This window comes from Delphinapterus leucas, chromosome 20 (genome assembly GCF_059928025.1).
Source record: "Delphinapterus leucas isolate spDelLeu-1000000601 "Yukka" chromosome 20, BTC_Dleu_Yukka2, whole genome shotgun sequence".
In the NCBI taxonomy this organism is placed as follows: domain Eukaryota; kingdom Metazoa; phylum Chordata; class Mammalia; order Artiodactyla; family Monodontidae; genus Delphinapterus; species Delphinapterus leucas.
The window spans coordinates 17,681,166-17,699,472 of NC_143148.1; the positions used below are offsets into that span (position 1 = coordinate 17,681,166).

The 18,307-nt window shown below is 53.3% G+C and overlaps 1 protein-coding gene across 1 annotated transcript in view; it reads right to left on the bottom strand.

The window, feature by feature from the left end:
* The window catches only part of CHST8 (carbohydrate sulfotransferase 8), a 121,229-nt gene extending 105,222 nt beyond the window's left edge, over positions 1 to 16,007 (bottom strand). Inside the window, exon 1 of the mRNA XM_089902943.1 lies at positions 15,607 to 16,007. The gene's annotated coding sequence lies outside the window, so the exon portion shown is untranslated. The remainder of the gene's footprint in view (positions 1 to 15,606) is intronic.
* Positions 16,008 to 18,307: the final 2,300 nt, after the last annotated feature.

Genomic DNA, 18,307 nt, shown 5'->3' on the forward strand with positions numbered 1-18,307 from the left:
AAATAAATATAGAAGATGTAATACACGCCAGGGAAATAGCTCAGAGTCCTGGGGGGTTGCCTCTGGGGAGCAGGAGTGGGAGAGGTGGGGGGGGGATAAAGCGGGGGATTGCTGGGTTTATTACACTCCTTTTATTATCTATGCTTTTAAAATGACACATACATATTACCTTGATGAAAATAAAAGTTATTTTAAAAAAGCAATAAGCATGCCCCTCTTTAATCTGTCAAGTTAACCAAGATTTTAAAAATGAAGATTTGCTGGTATGAAAAAAGGCACACTCATGCACCACTGGGTCTTTCTGTAAGGTGATCCGTAGGGAAGTATTAAAAGTCTTAAAAATCAGGCATACTCTTTGAGCCAACAATTCCACTTCTAGAAATTTATCCTGAAATGACACAAAGGAATACAGCAACAACGTTCACTCTGACATTCTTTAAAATTGAAAAACAACAATGAAAATCCCCCCAAATGTCCAACAGGGAACGGTTTACATGAATTATGATAAATTCATAGGAAGGAATGCCGTGCAGGTGTCAAAAGCGGGATGGAAAGAGATCCATTAGCAGGCAAGGGCGTTCGTGATGTATAGAGTCATTGAACAGGTTATGTGCAGTAGGCATAAAAATTATTGCACTTTTTAGAAAACGAACACGACTTACGAGTTTATGTACATAAAGTGATTTAAATGTAAGATCTTCCCACCCTGTGAAAATGTATGGGAACCCCAGATCCAGAGGGTAGGTTGGGTGATGAGACTTTTATTTTCTTCTTTCTGCTCTTAAGGCAGGGAGTTACTAAGATTTGTGAAGGTGAAGGCAGGAATGCTAAGGTGAGGTCCCTCAGAAGTGGGGTGGGAGTCTGCACAGGCCGCTCTGCTACTCACTCATCCACCAAACCCCAAGCTGAGTGGACCAACCGGCCAGCGCTGGACTTGCCAGGATCCAGCTGCACTCAGGGTCCAGGCAGCAGCCCGATGGCCGCAGCCACAGTGGCAAGGACCCCCTTCTAGCAGATTGGGCAAGGGGGGGGCGGTCCCAGGATGGAAGCCATATTTGGGCAGGCCACAGCTGGTGCAGCCCGGCAGTTCTTCAGCATGGCCTGCAGTCTTGGCGGTTACTGCCCCTTTCTGGGGCTCTGGCCCCCACCCTCCAAGTGGGGAACTGTTCACCTTGCTAGTGAAGCTCTAGGGTCCAAATTCCTCCAGCCCAGAAGCCAAATGCAGTTCACAGGCATATTGTTTGGTCAGTGTAGGACTTGGATTTTAAATTCAGAATTAGTCTCCAGATTTCACAAGGGGAGAGATTTCATATAAAAATCTACCCATTCTTGAATATTCGAATACCTGGCTATACCGAACCCCTAGCCCTGCCTGCGATGACAGCTGGATCTGAGTTCCCCTCCCCACTTCCGAAGGGGCAAGTGTCCCCAGGCATCCCAAACCGCACCACCTTCTTTCCAGGAAGCCTGGCTGCACTGGGGGCTGAATTTTCCACCCGGGGCTGTTCATGTCTGGGCTACATCATGCCCTCTCCCCACTTTACCAGGCCCCTTTTCCCTCCTACCATTGGCTGTGGGAACCAGTGCCCTCAGCCCCTGTTCTGACCTGCCCCTTTGGGACATTAGGGTTTTTGTTGCAGAAAACCTCTCCAAGTCTGCCCCCCACCCAGAGCCGGGTGGTGTGGCAGCTCAGATCCGAGGGAGCCCTTTGGCCCTTCTGCTGCTCAAACCCTCCCCAGGGGGACCTGGACTGAGGCCAAGACCTGGTCACTGCCTCACCCCAGCCCTGGGCTCAAGAAGGGAACACAGAGCAAAAAGAAGGATCTTGGTCCTCGGGGACTCTGATGCTGGCACAAGATACTCACCTGGCAGACAGCTGGCTTAGGAAAAGCAAAATCCCTAAGAGCCAGTGTTGTGGGCTTCGTTTCCTGGAAACTCTGGGGATTATTGGGAAGGGTTCTTGGAAGAGGCCCCTGTGAGGAAGTGAGGAAGACAGGAGTGGGCAGCCAGAGAAACTGACGCAATGCCTCACAACTGAGGCCTGAGCCCGTCCCACAGGGGGCTCCGGAGCGGGGACGGACACTGCCAGTCATCGGATGCAGATGGGGTTGGGCAGAGGTCGAGGGCAATTCTTATTTGGTGAGGAGGGGTACGGCTGGGAGCATCAGTAGCAGAATTTCCCAGCAACCCCCATGGGAGCTTGTGGGCAGAGCAGCACCTGGGAGTGGCCAGGGAAGCGCCCTGGAGGGGTGCTGCCAGCCTGAGTGCTCTCTCAGGCAAGCCCTTCTAGGAAGAGCTAGAGACGTGAGAGGAGAGTGCACTGAGAATTCAGTCACATCCCGGCATTTATTTGAAACAGAACATTAATTCTGACTGTCATTAGAGTCCATTTCAATTTTGTAATAACATTAAAAGTTTAGAGTCTAATTTATTCATACAAAGCTTGTTAGCATCCAATTGCTACATAATGTAACATATTCCTTAAAAAGCTGACAAAGCAGGAGAAATTAAAAACGTAAAAAAAGACATCCAGGGGCGCTCACTGCCCCAAAGCCAAAGGTGAGGAAGGGGAGAGCAGGATTGCTCCAGAAAGGGCTGGAAGATTGGAACAGGAACCGGGGGACGCTGGAGAGGCAGGCTGCGCCACCTGAAGGCGCTGCCACCTGAAGGAGCTGCGGTCCATCACATCCCAGATGCTGCAGGGGGGTGGGGCACTCCTCTTCACCACCTGCACAGCCCCCACCTGTCCCCAGCATGCGTCCCTGCCCTTCCAGCTCCACCGACAGCTCCCTAGCACCTTCCTCAGCAAATCCACCCTCGAGAGCTCGTAACTCCTCTTAATTACACGTCTGCAGTGTTTGCATTAGATAGCTGTCACCCTGTAATTTACCCGTACACGGGTTTTAATTGTACATTAATCTTTCCTACACGCCACTCCTCTGCTAGAATCTGTAACAGCAGCAGTTTGGGCCATTTTGTTTATTCCTCAACCAAAAATAGCTGATGAATGTAATTGCAGATTGTCCCTCCCCTTCTTTTCCAAGGATTACCTGCTGTGTGCCCAAGAGAGGCTCCTGTCACCTGCAGGCTGCCTTTAAACACAATATTGGACTGTTTCACGGCTGACATAAATTTCAGAGGAAAGGTCAGCAGCAACAAGCAATCTTCCAATCACCTGCCACGAGCTCCCTGGGCGCCTCTGCTCACATCCTTTCTCTCAAGCTCCAGCCTGAAGGGTGCTGGGAGCGCTCGCTTGGCTTAAGGACCATTCTCACGAGAGAGGATGACAAGAGAGGGCAACGAGTGAACCTAAGGAATCCACCGGCAGGGAGGTTCCAAGGTCACTTGGAGAACCGGGAAGGAGAACTATAAATTACAAAGCCCTGGCTAGCTGCCAGGGCCCCAGGAAGCTACATTTAGCATATGATTCTCCCAGCAGCAGGAGGAAGCTTGAACTCCCTTTCCAACGGACTGTGAATGGAATTTGTTACAGGGATATTGTGATTGAAATATCACGGCTTGGCTTTTCATGACAACTCTGCAATAGCCTGCAACTGCGATGGGTTGTGGGGGGGGCGGGGCGGGGCGGGGAATGGCTGTTGTGGTCTTCAGGGGGCCGAGTGGCAGGAAGAGAGCCCCCTACAATATTTATGAAATCCAGATGAAGCCTTTACCCAGGCAATGAGCTGATACCGTAACACAGATTTCAAAAACGCCTTGACATTTGCCCAAGATCAAATCTCCCCTTGCGAAACCCCATGAGGCCTTGTGCTGACAGCGGTCGGCCTTCCTGCCCCCCTCCAGCCACCTTCTCCATTTAAACCTGGGTAATTAACACTGGATGGGAGGAACCGAGGGATTGGAGTGGTGCAGACTAGACTAATACCATGAAAGCCAACTTTTCCTTTGTGGAAAACAAAAGCAGCGGTTTTCAGTGGTGGAAGACAGGAGTTTTGATAATATTTATTGTTAAACACTTTCCAACAGGCAAAACAAAGTGCCAAGGCGCGGCGATCTCCTTACTGACGAGGCTCTGACAGCGTATTTGGATGAAGAGAGACAGGCAGCGATGATCCATCACACATCAGTCCAGGAAACAGAAACGAAAGCATGAAATGTATTTCCTTGGGGCCACAGATCTCGTTTAGGTGCAGCCCTTGATTCGTTTTAGGAGACCCCATTAGGAAGAGTGTCACCAGCTTTCCCAGGACCTGGGTAACAAGTCATTTCCAAAGTGGTCCCTTAGGCATCCTCCACCCCAAAGGGCTCCCTTTTCTACCACTACCCAGTACCCGTGGCTTTTAGAGACATAGGTTCCCCATGTTCCAGGACCTGGAGTGGTGGAATATTGCATGAAATACTGCATAGGAAACACTGAATGAAATACTGTATGGAATTCAGGCCTGAAGTCCCCAGAGATTGTTTATTAGTAAAAGGCGTGGGTGATTTAGTTGGGTTTTGATAAACACTTCATATAGCACATCCTAAGAGAAGCAGAATCCTTGTCAAGCATGCATCTTTATGAGCTGTCCGCCTATAAACCTTGCATGAAAGGTCCACGCTTAATGTTGGTTTGGCAGTAAATTGGCACGATGCATGCGTCTGCTGCATCAAATTAGCATCAACCCATAAAACGTTACTGAACGATTCCTCAAATCTGCCAAGTCTTCAGATCAATTCGGAGAAAGTGTCAAAGGTTTTTTTTTTAACTTTGATAAACTTTTCATATTAGTTATCACAGAAGAGCATAAACCTTTCTAATCTGTCTTTCCACAAAAAAAAAAAAAAGGTGTTGTTTTTCCCAAACTGCTTTTAGCTCTTCCATCTTTGCACACCCGCCGCCACATCGGCATAAACAATGTATGTGTCATGGACTCTTTGTCGCCCTATTTTAAAGTGATTGGTATTTAGCTCACACTGCCCCTGCCCCATGATCTTGGAGAAAATTTCTACTGGCATTGTAACAGGGAAGAGGTAAATCGGACTCCACATTGGATCTGGTCGACTTTAACCTTTGCTTTTCGTTGCTTTTGTTATTATAATCATACCTAATGGCCTGCCTCAGGGAACCCTTCCCACCTGTGAATGGCTGCAAGAAAAAAGAAACTAACACATCCCCTCACCGAGGCTGGTCATTCCAGATGTTTTGCAAGACTGATGGCCCTTTTGCTTTACTTCTTCACCGCCTCTCCCTCTCTGATTCTATTAATGAAGCAGGTATCCAGACCCCGATAAGATGGTTTTTCAGAGACACTAGTCTGTCATCTTCTCAGTCTGCCAGCTTTCTGAATAAAGTCGTATTCCTTGCCTCAACACCTTGTCTCCCATTCAGTGGCCTGTTGTGCGGCGAGCAGAGAGAGCTTGGGCTCGGTAACAGCCCAGGATAAAGTTCTCACCCCTGGCCTTTGATGTGCAGTCCCAAGCACACCTCCTCCAGGAAGCCTTCCATAACTCACCGATGAACTCTGATCCCTGCTCTATGCCCTTGTGTGTCGTGTCAACTAGACTATAGTTTCCTGGGGGCTCAATGCACTTCCTTCCCTGAGGACTTCACATTTTGGACCCTCAGGGATGGGGCTCACACTGAGTGATCCATGAAGTGTCATCTCCCTGCTCCCCATCTTTGAGGGCCAGCCCAGACCTCCCTCTTCCAGAGCCCCCCGCAGATGCTCTGGCCAGAATCACTTGCCCTCACTCCCCAACCTCAGAGACCTCAAACCAGCCCCCACCCCCACCCCGTTATTCCCCCATGGGCTGCATCAGAGTTGTATGTGAATCTCTCTCCTGGAGGTAACGGCTGGGTCCCCAAACCAAACAAGAACAGAACCTGGATTTGAACACAGGTCTGATCCAGAACTCTCATCCCCCTGGCAGTGCTGCTTTCCAGATAATTGTCACACTTGAGGAGAAAAGGACCAAGTCACACCCAAAGAAAGGAGGTTTTATCATGGTCCCCATCAAAATGTGATGGGGCAGGAATGGATGAGGTGCTAATAGACTGGCCCTCTCGCCTTCACTGGACCAGAGGGCATGTCATCTATGCCCTTTGTGTGTCATCTATGAAAAGGTGGTGTTGAAAAGTCTAGCACGCTACATGGAGCAGGGATGGAGCGTTGCTCTCTGCAGAGGGACCCAATGACGGATAAGCCCATCAGGGATGAGGGCCCCCTCGGGGTGCTCCTAAATGGCCAGTGCTTGGAGCACTGGAGGTGAGCACAGCTGCTGTGGGGAGGTCATTTAAAGGAACAGAGCACCAGGACAGAACACCCTCCAGGGTCCGAGAGCTCGACTTCCAGAGCCATCCTCATAGCAGCCCAGGCTTCCAACAAGTCCCTGTCAAGTCAGCTGGGGTGGGAGAGGACAAAGCCAACAGGCAGTGCTCCGTCCTCTGGCCCTTCGTTCAGTGGGTATTTATGGGCCCCACTCTGTGCCAGGACTGTCCTAAGCACTGGGACACAGCAGTGCACATGACAGACAGGGCGGTCTCAGTGCTCCTGGAATCTGTGAAGGGAAAGAAAAACGAGCCCCGGAGAGACTGATGGACCACAGGAATCCATCTGGTCATTCTGGGACAGGTGGCCAGGTCCCAGCTTCATCCAGAGAAATAACCTGTCTACTCCACCCATTGCCTAACGACATGGAGGATTGAAACCTACCTGGCAGAGTGAATTACCAGCACCCTTGACATTTAAGACACTTAATGATTTGAAGATGGAAGTGAGTTTTCAGATTTGTTGAATAATGTTTTCAACTACAACACATCCTTGGCAAAAATAAATACTGTATTAGTCATCTGGGAAATAAAATTGAAACCACAGTGTGATACATCTGCATACTCACAGAAGAGCTAAAATGAAAAAGGTTGACAACACAAAGTGTTGGAAAGGATGTGGAACAGCTGGCACTCTCATATATAACTGGTATGTGTTGGGGGAATTAGTACAACCCCTTTAGAAAACTGTTTGCTGGCACCTACAAAAGATGAACATATGCATATTCTGAGACCCAACAATTCTCTTCTAGGTACATGCTTATGAATATGTGTACAACATATGCCCAAGAGATACATGCGAGAATGTCTTCAGCAGCACTGTTCATAAAGCTCCAAACTCCGAACAACCCAAATGTCAGTCAGTAGGAGAAGGGATAAATAAATCAGGGTATCTTCACACAATGGGCTCCTACACAGTAACAAGAACAAACAAGCTACAACTCACAGCAACATGGCGGACTCTCACAAACATGATGGTAAGCCAGACACAAAGGCACACAGACTCATGACTCCACTTATATCAAGTTTGAAAACAAAGAAAACCGGGCTTCCCTGGTGGCGCGGTGGTTAAGAATCCGCCTGCCAATGCAGGAGACATGGGTTCGAGCCCTGGTCTGGGAAGATCCCACATGCCGCGGAGCAACTAAGCCCATGCGCCACAACTACTGAAGCCTGCATTCTAGAGCCCGCAAGCCACAACTACTGAGCTCATGTGCCACAACTATGGAAGCCCATGTGCCTAGAGCCCGTGCTCTGCAACAAGAGAAGCCATCGCGACGAGAAGCCTGCGCACTGCAACAAAGAGTAGCCCCCGCTCACCGCAACTAGAGAAAGCCCGCACGCAGCAACAGAGACCCAACGCAGCCATAAATAAATAAATTTATTAAAAAATAAAAACACAGAAAACCAATCTATGCCATTATGAGTAAAGAGAGCAGTTACCCATGCTAGAAGGGCAGTATCAGGAAGCGATCACAGGGGTGCTGCCATGTTCTGATCCCTGCTCTGGTGCTGGGCACACAGGCCTGCCTTGTTCACAGGTATTCACTGCACTGTACACACAACCTGTGTGCTTTCGGTGCGCACACCGTACCTGGAGTTAAAGGTTTCCAAAAGCGAACCCACCTACACTGCTGGTGGGAGTGTAAACTGGTGCAGCCACTATGGAAAACAGTACGGAGATTCCTCAAAAAATTAAAAAGAGAGTTACCATATGATCCAGCAATCCCTCTCCTGGGAATGTATCTGGAGAAAACCCTAATTCGAAAAACTACATGCACCCCTATGTTCACAGCAGCACTCTTTACTATAGCCAAGACATGGAAACAACCTAAATGTCCAACAACAGATGAGTGGATAAAGAAGACGTGGTATATATATACGATGGAATATTACTCAGCCATAAAAAAGAATGAAGTAATGCCAACTGCAGCAACAGGGATGGACCTGAAGATTATCATACTAAGTGAAGTAGGTCAGAAAGAGAAAGACAAATACCATATATCACTTATATGTGGAATCTAAAATACGATGCAAATGAACTTCTCTACGAAGCAGAAACAGACTCACAGACATAGAGAACAGACTTGTGGTTTCCAAGAGGGAGGGGGGTGGGGGAGGGATGGAGTGATGAACCATAAGAGAAAGGATATGAAAAAGAATATATATATGCATAACTAAATCACTTTGCTATAGAGCAGAAATTAACACATTGTAAATCAACTATGCTTCAATAAAATTTTTTTTAAAGTTTTCAAATGTACTGAACGCAAGACAGGGAAAACGCATCCATGGGAAATTGCTAAGAAAAGGGACACCAGTCTGTAGGGGCACATGCCCCCTAAGACTTGGTCACATCACCAGACAAGGCCCTTGATCAACATGCTTCCTTGCCCCTGAGATGGAGAAGGACTGAGCCTCGGCTGAAAGACCAAACCCAGGAGACAATGATGATAATGGCGATGAAACAATAGCAGGTTCCATTTACTGTGGGCTGGCTATCTGCTGGGCACAACTGCTCTAGGAGGTGTATTCTATTATCATCTCCATTTTACAGATAAGGAAACTGAGTCCCTAGTCCACAAAGTGATCACGTGGTGAAGCCGGGTTTTGAATCCAGGCAGTCGGACTCCAGGTGCTGGCTTCGCACAGGGTGGAGCGGGGGGTGGAGCCGGTTGCCATGGCTGTCCATTGACACTTTAATTCGTGGCAGAGGGAACTGAGAAGCGTTAAGTAATAGGCGTAGATTGTGTTTTCACAGGGATGAATTGGTCATGAAATTAAATTTGCAGATGAGGCCAACCCTCAGGAGTGGAAATAACACCAGTGGAGACAGAGGTCCAGAATCTGAGCAGGAGACGGCAAGATGGGCCCAGTCTGGAGCAATGCAGTTCACCAGGCACACGGAGGCAGTAATCCACGCCTAAATGACTTTCATGAGAAAAATGTGTGGGAGTGGGTGCTGTGAGGGATGCTGAGGTGGCCGTGACCACGGACAGCAGGCAGCCCCTGCACCACAGCAGCGGCAGGCTTGGCCCCCAAGCACAGTGACGGGAGAGGAGGCATCGGGCTGAGATCGCCATACGGCACCAGGTCACCACGCCCCACGTGCACACCACCCCCGGCCCTGTGCCAGCCTCTGCCAAAGAGATTCGAATAAGATGTGGGGAACTGAGGGAACCATCAAGAAAAGCTCCTTGGAAGTAAGACTCAATTTGGACCCAGATGTGTGTAAGGCAAGGGGTAGAAAACAGTATTCCTGGCAAATGTGTTAAACAGGCTGGCTGCAACACCCACTGGCTCCACCAGTATAGACAGGTGGCTTACATCATGAACTGGGCCAAACCAGTGTAGACAGAGTGTGTTGCACTTTGGGCTCAACCACCCCAGCTCTGGGAGACAAAGCCTGATGGGCAGGACCATGTCTGAGGGGAAGCAGGGGGCCTGAGCTGAGTTCAGCCCCAGGGAAGTCCCCGAAGCCAGAGGGAGAGTTTCAGAGCTTGTGCAAAGACTCCACAGAAAGTGGGGCAGGCATGGGCTAAACGGAAGGTTCCAGTGCTCACAGCCTTGACTCAGCCAGTGTAGACAGACTGCCTGCACCATGTACTGGCTCAGCTGGTGTAAAGTATCTGTATCACACACCGGCTCCACCAGTATAGACAGACTGCACAGTTAAGCTCACTTTGCCTGCCCTCAGCAATCAGTGAGTACCTTCTCCATGCCGAGGAGAGAGAGAGAGAGAGAGAGAGAGAGAGAGAGAGAGCAGTGCTTGTACCAGCATCAGGACCTGCTGCATTCCCTTGGCTTCCTCCAGACCTGGCAGGAGGTGCTGCACATGAAGGACCACAGTCAGTATTTGCTGGGGGCCTGGATGCTTCCCTCAGGAGCACAGGGAGAAAAGGCCCACCCCCATCTCTGGGCTGGGGGAGGGTCTCAGTGCTCACAGGCTTGGACAGATGGGTCTTGTCCAGGGTGATGAGTCAGCCCCCCAAGAAGAGGCAGCCTCAAAGGTTGGGACAACTAGTCTTCCAAGTATGAGTCAACCTGAGCCTGGGCTAGGAGCTGCTGGCAGGGTGCTCTCCTGTGTTGCCTTCCCACTGATGAGCATGAGGGCATGACCGGTGGTCCACAGTGGTCAGTGCAGCAGGCAGAATAGAAAGGAAGGCGGATCTGGTGAGGCCGCACTCCAGGCAAAGAGCCCAGGGGCTGGAGGAAGCAGCCCAGGGAGGCCTGGGACCTGTGGAGTAGATCTGTCCCTCCTAGCATCCTCTCCTTGGTGGTCATCCCTCCCGTCCCAGAGTCTGGCCCAGCCAGGGAGGAGCTGGCTCAGGTCCAGGCAGAGTGAGGACAAGGTGACGGCGACCTGGCCTGTTGCCTGCAGCTCAGGGGCTGCTCGGCTCAGGGCCCGAAGCCAGCAGCGTGGGCACAACAGGAAGCGGGGTGACTCACAGGCCTGCTCCCCCCACTCTAGTTTTGGAAGACAGAGCCAGGGGGACCCAGCTGATGTCTGAGGGGAAGCCAGGGCCTGAGCTGAACTCAGCCAGCTGCACGGAACTCACCGGCATCAGAGCGGGTTTGGGAGCTCAGGGCCTTGGGCAGAGCCCCTCACAGAGGGTGGGGGGCAGGCAGAGCCTGGCTCCACAGGGAGGAGGGAAAGGAGAGAGGATGGAGAATGAGGGGAGGGGACAGGAGAGGAGTTCTTTCTGGGGCAGGCGGCAGCCAGCTGCCTGTCAGATACAAGTGGGTGGCAGGTTAAGGACCTACCAGGGATGAAACACAGGTCGAGGCCACCTCTGGCCAGCAGGTGGGCATGAAGGGGGGCGTCCAAGCAGCCTGTCCTCATGAGAGAGCACTGACACTCAGCTGTCACTTACTGAGTGCCCACCACGAGCCAGGGCTAAACGGTGAACACACGGGGGAAGGTAGAAGAAGGCCCAAGGGCTTAGGGGACAGCTGGGAGGTGGGCCAGGTGGGCAGGGGCACACAAGTGGCTGCCTGACCCACCAGCCCTGGAGGATATAACCCAACCAGAGTGGATGGGCACTTGGAACATTCTGGTCCGAGGAGCACAAACAGCTCCCAGTCAAGATCCGGAAGCCATGGTCCCAACCATGTTCAGCATCTCCTCTCTGCGTGTGACCAAGCCCCGGTAGATTCATGCCCACGCACCCCCTCTGTAGGACCACAGCCACCTTCCTTCAGGATTACTGCAACCCCCCTCCTCACTGGGCTCCTTACTTTGCAGCAGCTGGTAGCATCGAGTCCCAAGTCCCTCCCTGGCCTTCAAGGCTTTTTACGGCCAGGACTCCACCTGTGTCTCCAGCCCCGTCTCCCCCTCCTTCACCCTGCTGGCCACATGCGCCTTCCCACAGCGCCTGGACGGCGCTCTGCGATTTCTCTCACTCGTTTACATTCTGCGCCGGGAGGCTCCCTCCCTGCTTAGTTCCAGCTCTTCCTTCAGAGCTCAGCAGAAGAGTCACCTCCTCCAGGAGGTCCTCCAGAGCCCTCGGTCTAGGTCAGATTACCCTATTGTACATCTCGCGACCACCCAGATGCTTCCTTTATACGTTTATCACGGCCTAGAATCGCACTTGTATTGGTGACTTGTTTAGTAATGGGGTCGTCTGGCACAGCCTGAATCGGTGCGTGATGAGGGATGGTGAGAGTTTCTGCAGGCGACAAACCCCAAGGGCAGGTGCCCCTCTTAGTTTTGCTTTCCCCAGAGCCTGATCCAACAACAGACACAAAATATTGGGTTGGCCAAAAGGTTTGTTCAGGTTTTTCGATAAGATGTTACGGAAAAACCTGAACGAACTTTTTGGCCAAACCAATACATGCTCATATACGGTCACTGAATGGAAGGTGACAAGGAGTCTGACGCTGGGAGTGTGGGACGGATCATGATTTGGCTTCTGGTTTCAATGTTGACAACACTAATTTAGTTCAGATAAATGTCACTCACCAGGGCCAGCTCTGACCTTGGGTTGGCAGGGACAGGCTGTCTTGCCCTCCGTCACCAGTAGCAAGGAGCACTGATTTCCCAGAAATGCATAGTCTTCAAGGTGGGGAGTGGGAATGCTGAGACCCAGGCCCGTTGCCTGCAGACACTCTCTGACTTCCCCAAAGGTGGGTTTCGAGATGGAATTTTGCTTCTTGATGTCAACCTACCTGGTCACACGCAGGCTTCCCCCATTTTGCTGGTGGCCAAGGCTGCATTTGTGGCCAGCAGGTGCAGGTTAGAGCACCAGATCACAAATGACAGGTAGTTTTGTACAGGGTAAAAGGTACAACTTTTTCCCATGACCAATTTGTAAGTCTCATGTTCTGCCACAGTGACTTACCGACCACAGGGTCACACATCCTCCAGCCGGAAAGAAATGAGACGGCATCTCCTGTGTCCTCTGCCACCTGAGCTAATGTGGCCTGTCCGCTGGCTGTCCGAGCCCAGGGGTTTCCTCTGCCTTTGGGCAGCCTTTTCCCAGGAGGGAGGGAACACAGCTGCTCTGGAGTCGGACGAGCCTTGGCAGTGGCTCCAGAGACAGTGCCAGGGAGCCTACCGTCACCCCGCAGTCGCCGCACAGGCCACCTGCTCCCAACAAATGTCCTGAGGCTCCCAGACACCGTGGCCGCATATACGTCCAGACAACCATCCTCGATAGCTTTTTTATTTCTCGCTGTCCCGTGTCAGAGCCACATTGATCTCCCTGGGCCAGCACTACATAAATCTCCTGTTTATAACTCATTACCTTCTCATTAGCTGAAAGGCTGGGTACTTAGCTCACAGTGTTTACTAACTCGAATCGCCATAGTTATTCATGAAGGAGCTGCCATAGTCCTTTGTCTACTTTCCTGCCCATACACTCCCTCCCTGATCCATAGTTCTCCGATGCGGCTGCCACACTCGGATAAATCAGGGAGGTGTGGCAGATGCAGCTAAGGCAGGTGTCTGAGACTCCAGACCAGGCAGCAGGCAGGAGATGGGGAACCACACCTTCCCCCACCAGCCCCCAAAAGACTCCCGTGCCCACCGCGGGTGCCTTTAACCAGATGCATCAGCTAGCAATGATAAAAGCTCCCACCTCTTCGATCGGCAAAACCACAAAAAGCCTATTCGGCCACCGGTGGCAGAAACCAGGTGAAGCGCAGAGAAGCAGCCTGTAAGACATTTCCAATTAGGAGAATCTGATGTTCCTCCTTTAGAAGGTGAATTCTGAGATGAGCCCACCAGGCACGTCCTCCCAAGAACCATACAGCACAAAAAGTAGCTACTGAACTTTCCCAGACTTATTAGCTTACACAAACAGAGATGTGAATAAATGTTTAAAAAATGAAATTCCCCTGATACGCTGTAATTAGTAAATGTTCATTACGGAAACACAGCAAATATGCATGAAATTTCCCAAGTGGTGTTCTGGCTACAAGATTAAAAAGGCATCTCAAACAGCAGGCTGAGTTACAAAGCATCCTCCTCTGGTCACAGCTCAGGAAAGCTCAGTCAAGCCCAGGAGGTCAGGTGGGGCTGCTCCTCTCCCAGCCGGAACCAGGGAAAATCAGAAAATGCTCCTTCGGCCACTCAGGCAATTTGGAAGTGAGCCCCCGCACTGGTTGATGGATGTGTCTCTATAAATAATTAATCCTTGACCTTGCTTTAAGAGAGCCTTGACTTTTACATTTGGGGTCTTTTAAAAAATCAATACTGGGGGGAACATAAATCACTCTTGTGGAGTCTGATTCCAGGTAAATAAATAAACAAGCTATGCCTTCCCTCTGTCCCAGGCAACGGATGGGGTCAGACTTTGAGGGTTTTTTTTCCTATTTAACTGCTATTGGATTATCGATCATCCTGTGAGGCTCAGTTCTCTTCAGGGTCTGAATTTTATCCCTCCTTCGGGTCACTTCACAGAGGCAAGTCTGATGAAGTCTTCAGAATGCGCTTCCACACCCGCCAAGGGCTTCCCAGAACCCGTCCTGCCGTATGTAGTGGGCTGTCTGGATTAAAACAAGGTCTCCTCCAGGGACCAGAGTGTCAACCCCTTCTGGTGGCCTATCTGCCTTGCCTTTGGGACAGGGGCAGAGGGTGGGCAGGAGAGGCTATGAGAGTTGGGAAATTTTAAAGAGGGCTCTGCCACTCTTGCCCCAGAGGCTGCACTGTTCTATGGCAGGACTTAGACACACACACACACGTCCCTTCACTCACAGGCCTCTCCTTCAGGCTCCGCTGCAGGCCAGATCTCCGCCAAACAGATACAGAGGGCCCAACCCGTTCCCCTTAGCATAGCCAATCACGGCTCAGCCTACAGGTGGGAGGGGGCCCAAAGATCCGGGGTCCACCGCAATATCGGAGACGGCTAAGGGACAGAGAGTCCCAGGGTTGGCCCCTACTTTTCGTCTAGGACAGACAGCCGGGCAGCGAGTGCCCACAGCCGAGGGCGCTGCATAGTTGCCGCGCCAGCTCCGCGTCGGGGTCGCGGGGCCTGGAGCCCAGACCTACCGCAAAGTTAGGGGAAGGGAGAGAGGTCACCTCCGACACAAGCGCCAGCACTGGCACAACTAAATCCCGCGAATGCGCCTTCGCCCGGCCGGGCAGGCCTCGGGCGAGGCTGGTGTGCAGAACTAGAAGCCAGCAGCTGGAGCTGCAGCCGCCGCCAGAGCTCGGCTGGGTCCCGCGGCAAAGCGGATCCTTTCACCGCCCACTCCTGGGCTCCTGCACTACTAGACACACGCACGCACACACCTTCACACGATCACTGACGCACACACACTCTCCTTGAGTACAAAACAGGCTGGTGCCCCGGAGAGTCGTGGGGTGAGGATGCGCGCGACGGAACCCGTAGGCACCTTCCGCCGTTCCGTAGGAAGCCAAGAAGGCAGCCTCTAACTCCTTCCTTGCCCCTGCCCGCCACAACCGGTCCCCGAGTCCCAGTCCCCAGCGCGCGGGAAAGCTCTGGGCGCCCCGGGGCTCCAGCCCGGCTCTCTCCGGGCCCGACGCTGCCTCCCCGCGCCCAGCATCCAGGGCGAAGAAGAGGAGCGGAGGATCCGCAGGGTCCGAGGGAGCCCTCGGGGTGGCAGTTCACAGACGCGCGGCAACGACTAAAATCCAAGGAGCAAAAGTCTAATTAAAGTTCCCGCTACTGGAGCCAGTCCCCAAAGTGCGGCCAGACCGGAACCCCGCGCGCTCTATCTCCGCCCGCGGCTTGGGACTCTTACCGGCGTCGGTTCTCGGGTATGCGGCTCAGCGCAGTCCCGGGCCCTCCCGGGACCCTTCGTGGCGCCGCTCCCGGCGGGAGCCGGCACAGGGCGGGGACAGGGGTGGGGCGGGGGCGCAGCGCACCTACCTGGCGCAGCCGGCGCTGGCGGGGCCGCGGGTGCCACCAGCCCGGGCGCGGTCCTCCACGGCGAATCCTCCGTTCCGGTGTGCCCGGGCTGCAGGGAGGACCCCCGCCCCAGCTCGGGCCCGGTGCCTCCTCCTGCTCGGAGCGGAGCCCCGTGCGGTGGGTGAGGCGAGAGGCGTGGGGCCGGCCACCGGAGCGCGCAGCAGAGGGAGAGGGCGCGGCGGCGTGTTCCTCCTCGGTCCCCGATTCCGGTTCGTCCCCCTCCCGCCGCCGTCGTCGTTGTCGTCTTAGTCTCCTCTTCACACTGCGCCGCCGGCTCGTACTCTCGCGCTGGGAAGGCTCCCAGCGAAGTGTGAGCGGAGCCTCCGGCGAGGCTGGAAATAGCGCCGCGCCCGCCCGGCGCCCCGCCCCCGGCCTGGGCCCCGCCCCGGGCCCCGCCCCGCGGTGGTGGAAGCAGCGGCGGTGGCGGGGTCGGGAGGGGATCACTCCTGCGATCGACTTGTCCCTCCAGAGAGCTCACGGGCTCCGCGCCGCCGCGCGCTCTGCGACTCCGGCGGCCCCGGGAACCGCGCGCTGGGAGGTAAACGCCGCTGGGCGCGGTCCGGCGGCCGCCGGGGTGGGGGTGGGGATGCCCGGCGTGGCGCCGGTCTCTCGGGTTCCCTGAGAGCCGGACTCCCGGCTGCCACTTGGCTCCAGACCGCGGCCAGAGTGCTGCCACTGCCTCGGGGGGTCGCACCCCGGCGCCGACCCCGGGAAAGGACTAGGTGTTACCAGAGTGGGCCGTGACCACAGCTGGGCAGGAGGGCGCGCCTAGGACCCGACTCTGCGGGGGCGCGGGGCTGGGGAAACGCATTGGATAGAGCCGAGGAAGACTGTGAGAGGTCCCTGGGCTACAGCCTCGGTGGAATTCGGTCAAGGTCTTGGGCAGCCTCGAGCCCCCGTGTCCCCACCTATCCTCACATTCCTAGGGCTCTGGATTCTGCTGAAAGCGCCCCATGACTCAGGCTCTCCCTTGAGGGCTACCTCCTTGAAGTCCCTGTTGCGTCATGGACCTGAGAGCTGGGAGGGGTCCTGAACGAGGTCAACCTGGGTCAACCAACCCCTCTGCATACATCCCCCCAAGAGGAGAGTGGGCACGTGACAGATCCATAGCCACACAAAGCCAGGGCAGAGCAGGGACGTGAAGGGAGTCGGTGGGGGGCTCTGATATTCTGGTCCTTGTTCTTCCAGAGAAGAGACAGCCCCCACCTGCAGGGGCCCAGCAGGTGCCAGGAAGGAAGGCAGGCTGGCTTCTCACAGGAGCTACATGAAACTGCTAACCAGTCACCTCTCAGTCTTGAAGGGACACCCAGTATTTTCAAAAACCTGTAGAGAAACCTTTAGTAAAATAAAGTGAAGGATGTTCACCCTCCTCTCATTTTATCGGCTGATAAACTATCATGATCTCCCTTAGTTTCTGCAACAACCAAGTAGGCATTATTATTCCTGTTTTATAGAGGAGGAAACTGAGGTACAAGGTTACCCCCAGCATACAAGTTACAAGCCACCAGGTTGCTGGATTCCACACATCTGGAGGATGGCAGAGCCAGGACTGGGCTGCTGATTCCAAAGTAGAATGGGTTCGGTGCTGGGGTTCCCTCTCCAAGACCAGGGCCCTAGGCCCAGCCATGCTCCACTGGTTGCATGTTACTTGTGTGCATATGAGGGAGGGGGATGTGTATGGCTGAAATCTACCTGCTCCACCTCAGTCAGGTGCAGATTGGACAAACTGAATGTAAGGGACAAGGACTCAAGTGTTAGGGAGAGCAGGACAGTGGTGTCCTTATCCATCCCATGACCCAAAGCTGTCAGAGTTGAGAGGGAGGAAAGGAGGTGGCAAACAAAGGGGTAGGGCTTGGTGGTGAAGTGGGCAGAAATCTACTTTCCTGAGGAGCCCAGAGTTCCCTGCCCCTCTACCTGCCCCTGTGCCCCCTCGTCCCTACACCTGCAGCCCCCTCTCACCACCTGGGGTCCTGGCTGCCGGTTGGCTGGGCAGCTGGGCTGGTTGCTGAAGCCTGGTGGTCAAGGGAACCTCTTCAGTACCATGCACACTCACTCGGGCAAACACACACACACTCACACACTCACTGGACAGTGGGAAAAGGATGGGGAGAGGAGTTCCCATTCCCTGACCCCAGCCCTACAGTCAGGAGGAGGCTCTGGACCACAGGTGCCTCCATAGGATGAGTCTACACAAGCTCTACTTCCACAGGACGTGTCTACACAGGCTTTAACCCGGCCAGGCTAACGGTGAGTGTGGCTGGTCAGGCTGTCTCAGCTGCCCTGTGCATCTGTGTGCAGTGATCCTACTGGGAAGGACGGTTATTCCATTAGCTTTTCCAACTGTACTTATTAGCACTTATTTGCATCTAATATTCAGGCAGACCGACTAGGAATCAGAAATACTGCATTCCTTTGACATACGCTACATGTTCAGTTTTGCACTCAGACTTCCTTCTTGTTTCGAGAGGCCCTCAGGGAAATCCCCAAAGGGGGCCTGAGGTCCCTGGCACCAACGTACACTGAGATTTCCTCCTCGGGATTTGTCCAGGGCTGTGTGCCCTTTTTTGAAAGTCAGGCTCAGCCTCTGCAGCAAGGAAGGCGGAGAAACACTGCAAATCCCAGGCAGGAAGCCCTGTGCTCGCTTACGATTCTTGATATGTGT